Source organism: Castor canadensis, chromosome 14 (genome assembly GCF_047511655.1).
Source record: "Castor canadensis chromosome 14, mCasCan1.hap1v2, whole genome shotgun sequence".
NCBI lineage: Eukaryota > Metazoa > Chordata > Mammalia > Rodentia > Castoridae > Castor > Castor canadensis.
This window is the reverse complement of record NC_133399.1, coordinates 29,546,336-29,553,428: the sequence shown is the minus strand read 5'-3', so window position 1 is coordinate 29,553,428 and position 7,093 is coordinate 29,546,336. Positions and strand designations below refer to the sequence as shown.

Sequence of the window (7,093 nt, the reverse complement as noted above, 5' to 3'; positions counted from 1 at the left end):
AATTAATCCCAGCTCAAGAGCCATTTTTTAAAATAAATGTCTTTGTTGCTTGATTTGACACTAAAGGTCTCTTTGGCATTGTCTTCTGATCTGTTGCAGTTTCCCTCCTTCCTGGGACAAAATCTGACTTTCTGGGAAAATCCTTTCCTGCACCAGTGGACAAAACTGCCAAATTGGCAAAATCTTCAGAAATGACTGTTCAAAAAACAGTTTAAGAGGATGTGACCGCGGAGAAGTCAGGATCCCCAAACTTCTCAGAGGGACAAGTGCATTCAGCCACCCAAGACAGTTCAAAAGGAATGCACAGATTCAGATGGAGTCAATTATGCCAGACCTCTAAAAGTATCCAAAGCTGAGAGATTTTTTATAAGGTGCTCTTACACATGTGTTCTAATATTTATGCCTTTTCTAGGATTCCAGCAAAAGGCAAACACATGTCTTTGACCAATACCTTCTAAACACAGGCAGTATAACTTTCAATGGTATCTAACTTCTGCTTAAGGACACTGTGAGTTTTCTCTGTATGTTTCTTGTCTAATTGGACTGACACCTGTTCCCTGGTACACCTGGCCCCTGATGTAGTCAGCCATTAACTGCCCATTATAGTGAAAGTCCAAAATAATGAGCCATCTAAGAGTTAAAAATAGATACAGATACACCTATAGACAAAGTAACCATAAGACTCTCATTTTTCAAGATAAAAGGTTAGATTATTTATCCTTCCTGCTATATCAGGCAGGACCCCTTCTGACGTGCCAATCATTGTTAATTTTCAGTTCGTGCCTTCTAATCAGATTTATCTCTTCCAGAATGAAAGCCTTTAGGACACAGTAATAAGGTAACAAGGCTATTGATCTCTACAAATAAACAAGGTCTCTGTGAACAACCCAGATCTCCATGAGAAACCTTAACTATGCTGGACAATAGTTCAGACACCTCATATCCAAATGAGTCCCAAGAGAAAGAAACAGGAGAGAAGATTTCCCTCTACAGATAGGGTCTTCTGCCCCTTGTCAGCTTGAAGCAGATACTGAAGATGTACAGTCCCCACTTCCATAACACCCCAAGAGACTTTTTTTAAATATTGTTTCTCAGGGAGAATTTGAGGCAGACTAGAAGTAAGAAAAGTTTGGGGCTCATGTAGGTTGACTGGGGATGGCCCAAACTACCCTCACCTGTTGAGAAACCACCCAAGCTGCTGCCTACTCAATAATTACTGGGTGGGAATCTCAATTACCCTCACCTGCCCTTCCCAACAATCAGTTATTGGCTGGGAATCTCCTTCCCTTCCCTTAAGTTAATGGTAGATTGTAAAAGTAACTGAGAGTAGAAACATGCTCTCTCATCTTTGGGATTCCACCTGGGCCCCACCACTGTACCCTTTGTATTACTTTTCCCTATCTTTTAATAAACTCCATTTTCACCCATGTGTCCTACTATGAATTCTTTCTGGTGGAATACAAAGAATTTTTAATTCTTCTGATCACAGACTACACAAGCACCATTAACACAGGGGCATTGTCTTAGCTCACATTAATAGGCAAGCTGGGGAGAGAATCTCTGTAGTGCCATTTGTGGTTTGGCCTGTTAAACTGGATATGAGTAGGAACCCAATTGACTACATTTGAAAAGCTACAACCATCCCAGATAGACAACACACAAACTGGATCTCTGGGTAAAAGTTCTATTTCACATTCCTTTTGATTTTTTTCACTTCTTTTTGTTGTATTTTTTTCTGACTAGCTTTTTACAACATTTGGCAAGTCATATCTATTGCTAAAAAATTACTTTAGACCATGTATTCATTCTCATTTTCTTTCTTTTAGTATAAGTTTTACTTTCATTAATGTTTCACTTTTTAGTTTATCTCTGCCTCTTTCTTCTCCAGCAGTTAAAATTTTTGATATTGCTATTTTATGTTCTTATGTGGTTTGCTTTTAAATTGTTGCTAATAATACTGGATGATTTTTCTTTTCATTGTTGTGATGGGGGTTGAGACCAGGAGCTTGAAAATGTAGGGTGCATGCTTTACTCCTGAGATATTATCACACTTCATTTTATAGAAAGTGCACCGTGAGTTATATAAGGCTTAATTCATGGCAAACTAAGGTGCATACCTCAGTATAAAAAATACCATGGACAAAAACTCCTGGCTGACAACCAGGCCACAATCACGCACAGATACAGAGGGATTAAAGAACTCCTACTGGACAACTACCACATAGAAACAACAGAGAAAAATAACAAAACTTCCATGGTTAACATCTGTAAGGAGAACCATGATAATCCATTTCCACACTTTTTCCCACCACACAGGAAGATGTCTAGAACACAAGCAAAGACTACAAAAAAGATGGAACATGATAATTAAGTACAAATATCTACTCTTGCCAGCAATACCGAATATTCTTGTAGTTTTATATATCGTTCTCTAAGTTTTTATTACCCTACAAATTGCCAAAGAAGAAAAAGTGTAAGCTCTTGATTATATTGCAAATTGGTCAGTGTTTAAAAACAGACCTGAGATGTAGCTCTTATTAAGACCTCTCAACATGTATTTCAAACTTTAAGAGTGTTGGACAAGGTAGTTAAGATTCAGAGTTTGAAAATTTAATATTGAATCTTATAAATTGTAATTAATATTTCTGTTGTGTAGGGCAGGTTGTTTTTATCTGAACCTTGACATTTAAGTTAATTTCTACTACAAACTATTTAACTGAGGAATAATTAAACATGTTGTGGGTACTCGATATGGTATACAGTATAGTGCAAGTATATAACTAGGGAATAGCAATATTTAGATATTAATGATTATACTCAATGATAATTATATGCAGTTCACGTAAACTTTTCTGTCCTACACTTCTCATATTTCTCAAAGAAAATTTTTTCTTATATAAATGTGTATTTGGAGAAGAATAACTACTCTAACTTCATCTGATTCCCCAGACTGTAGCTTATTTGGTCATTAAGAAAAATATGTTTAACTATTGAATAAATCTTTCCTTGTATCACACAATGTTGCACAAAGCACTGTGGTTTCACACACTTGGTGATTTTCTCCCTGCACTTTTCTGTTTTCAGGAATATCCTACTGAAGTATAGACAATATTAAATAAATCTTCTTGTGTTTATATTAAGTACATATGTGATCTACAATGAATTTGATCACATATGCATGTATCTATTACTCATAAACATAGTCCAGATTTTCAAAAGTGAAAGAAAGTTATTGGCACAAAGATAGGGAGGCAGCTCAAGGGTTGCCTTGAGCTGAGTTACATTCCAGATATTCACACTATTTCATTGTTATCTACTAACGTACATAATGATGAATTTCTTTGTATTTCCATGCATGCATCTGCTATCCTTTGATCATATTTACCCCTCCATTTCTTTATCTTATTCCCCACTCCTAATTATTTTCCTTTTTCTAAGAAATCCCTAGTAGTCCACTCTTATATTTTTGATTTTGCTGTTTTATATTTTTCCACACAAGTTCAATAAATGAGAGAAAACATGCAATATTTGTCATTGTGGAACTGGATCATTTACTTACTGATTTATGGTTCCACCCATTTCCAGTAGAAAAATTATTTGATTGTTCCTAGGGACTGAAGACTCCACTGTGTATGTATCTCATATTTTATTCATTAATTCATCCATTGAGGGCACTTAGACTTATTTGATAACTTGGCTATTGTGAATACGCTGTAATAAGCATGGATGTACAGATATTTCTGTTATAAGCTGACTGATTCTTTCGGGTATACACAGATGTGATATGGGTATTCAGTTTTTAATTTTGAGGATCATCCATAGTGGTGACTTAATTATATTCGCACTAGCAGGGAATAAGAGTTCCTTTCTATACAAATCCTCACCATCTTTTATCGATATTTATATTGTCAATAATAGTCATTCTGACTAGTATTTGGGGGAATCTCAATGTAGTTTATTTTGTCAATACTGGGATTTGATCATAGGACATTATGCTTGCCACACACTGTAACTCCTGAGCCACACCAAAGACCCATTTTAATTTAGTTTCTTTTTAATTTATTTTTCAAATAGGTTCTCTTACTTTTGCACTGTCCAGACTCTGACTTCATAACCCCTACCTCTGTCTTGTCAGAAAGGTAAACTGCCACATTCAGTTCACAATGTAGTTTTGGTTTATATTTCTGTGCTAAGGATATTGAACATTTTTTCATGCATTTATTGGTCATTTGTTCTTCAATTGAAAAGTGCTCAGTGCACTTGTCCAATGTTTGACTTGATTATGTGCTTTTTTGGTGTCACATTTTTGAGGTGTTTATATATTCTGGATGTTAATCCCCACAAACATCACTATGTGACAAATATTTTCTCCCATTATGTAAGCTACGTCGGGATTCCATTGAGTGTTTGTTTTACTATACAGAAACTTTCCCACTTATAAAATTTTGCTCTTATTACCTGAGAAGCAGGGAAATACTCAGTACTTCTTTGTTTACATTTGAATAATAATGTGTTTCCTGTTTTTCTCTAATAGTTTCAAGTTTTAGGTCTTTGATCCCTTTGGATTTGGTTTTTGTACATGGTGAGATTCACACAATTGCAGATTCAACAACAGTTTCCCAAATGTTTTCTTCAACAAATTCATCCTTTCCACAATGAAGAAATTCTTTAAAAAATCACAAAAATCAGTATTAAGTTCAAGACATTTTTTGGTGCTATATATGTCATGCACATAGTTACTTTCACCTTTTCCAAAAAGTAATATGATTAGAGAGGAAGAGATTTGCATGCATTCTGCACTTAGTTAATAATAATGGATTGCCATGCTGATTTGAGGCCACCCATTCAAAGACACCATCCCCTCTACTTGAGAAAAATGGATATATTCTTCCAAGGACAAAATGAAATTTATTTGTGTGTTGTTATAAACACACAATGTGTAGACTCCATGTGTATTTTCATGGTTATATATAAGAATAAGAAGAGATAGGAGACAATGTATCACTTTGCTGTGGAACAAATGTGGGTGATTAATAATAAAAGCAAATATGCCTTATTTGTTGGAAATCAAAATTTTATCCAACACACATATATAATATAGAAAATCTCACTTCAGTGAAATGAAGAAAGGCACAATGTTTTGAAAGGATCCTCAAAACATACATGCATATTAAATACTTGCCCCTTTTTTATTTAATGCTATGCATAAAAGCATTTTAATTTGATGTGTGTATTTCCAAGGGATATGTAAAACCTCTTGCTGATGTGCCATCAAGAATTTTGCATACAGCTTTTTTTTGAAATTTCTTTTGATCAGATGCCATATACTGAAAATTTGATCATTTAACCAAGTGAATGTATTCATGAGTGAGATTAACAACCATGAATTAAGCAATTTAATAATACTTGGAAAAAAACCACTGCCATCCAATAAGTATTGTAATTGTTATCCCCATTTTCTAAATCAAGAAACTGTCAATGCATATTTACAGTAGTTCCTGTGCTTTTCATTTTTGTCTATTATCTCATTTAAATTACAGGGACGCCTAGAAAATAACCCAATTTGCATTCACATAACTGAAGTAAGGGCTGCGCTGCTATGGAGTCTATGGAGACAGCAGAGACCCCGGCGGAGTCGGCATCTTGGGAGGTCCTGGATAAAGTGGCAGACATCCTGGAACTTATGGGCTTGCAAGAAGAGGCAGAGCTGCCAGCCCAGATCCTGGCTGAGTTTGTGAGGAACTCCCGGAAGAAGGACAAACTGCTTTGCAGCCAGCTTCAGGTAGTAGACTTCCTACAGAATTTCCTGGCTCATGAGGATACTTCCCAGGGCCTGGATCCCTTGATTTCTGAAGACGCAAACCGGCAGAAAGCAATTGCAGCCAAGGAGCAATGGAGGAGCTGAAGGCCACCTATCAGGAGCATGTGGAGGCCATAAGAAGTGCTGTGACCAAGGTCCTGTTCCAGGTGGAGGAGGCCCAAAGGAAGCGCACACAGCTCCAGGAGGCCGTTGAGTAGCTCAAGGCCAAGAAACAAGTGGCCAAGGAGAAAATCAGAGCAGCCCAGAAGTAGTGGCAGCTGCAACAGGAAAAACATTTACAGAATCTGGCAGAGATTTCTCCAGAGGTAAAAGAGCGTCAGACTGCAACTAAGCAGGAGCTTGAGCGATTATATCAGGAACTTGGAACCCTGAAACAGTGGGAAGGACAGAAACAGGATAAGCTGCAGAAACACCAGACCTTCCTCCAGCTGCTATATATCGTACAGGGTAAACCCTGGTCCCTGAGTCCAAGGTTAAGTGCCCAGCTACCACAGGAACTGCTCCTCCGTCTGCATATCCCTAATGCAGGATGTATTATGAATTCTTAAGTACAACCTGTTTTCTGACCATGGTCCAAGTTTGAGTAATCTCTGGATTCTTTTCATTTAAAACCTCTGGCTCTCTCTATTACCCATTCATCTTCATGTGCTGGTAGGAAGAACTACAGTGACTCAAAAGCTATTCACATGAGAAGAGCAGGACTTGTGTGAACGGAGATTGTGTAGATGTCCTGAGTCCTCAGGGTTTGCTTGCCCAAATTCATATGAGGCAAAAATTCTGAGATTAATTCAATAAACAATGTTTTATGTAGGTGTTTAGACAGGAGAAGATAATTTTATTGACTGATCCAAATGTTTGTTTAGTGTTTTGTGTAAGATCCTTGCTGTGTACCCAAGGAGCTACAACAGTGAGCTTATCTAATTCTGTTTTACGGTAGCCTAATGTTATATTCTTGATATCTTGTGGATTAACACGTACCTTGATTACTCTTCTTTTTTCATTATTTGATTGGCTTTCGTGATCCACCCTTGTATGTTCTGTTTCAATGAGGTCTAGTGATAATGTGATCATGTCCTGCCTTCTGTTTTTGTTTAGAGAAAAACTACTAGTTTTTATAAATTCTTATTATTATCAGATAATAATATGCATTTGGATTATTCTGAAATAAACATTGAAGACTGCAAATTTCTTGACTTTACATATTTTCACAATCTTTCAATTCATGACATTTTCTGTTTTCTGTTATACTTTTTTTGCTTTATTTTTCTTTGG

The 7,093-nt window shown here is 36.5% G+C and overlaps 1 pseudogene; it reads left to right on the top strand.

The window, feature by feature from the left end:
• The first annotated feature begins 5,608 nt into the window (after positions 1–5,608).
• Positions 5,609–6,515, top strand: LOC141416380 (outer kinetochore KNL1 complex subunit ZWINT pseudogene; annotated as a pseudogene).
• The last annotated feature ends 578 nt before the right edge of the window (positions 6,516–7,093 follow it).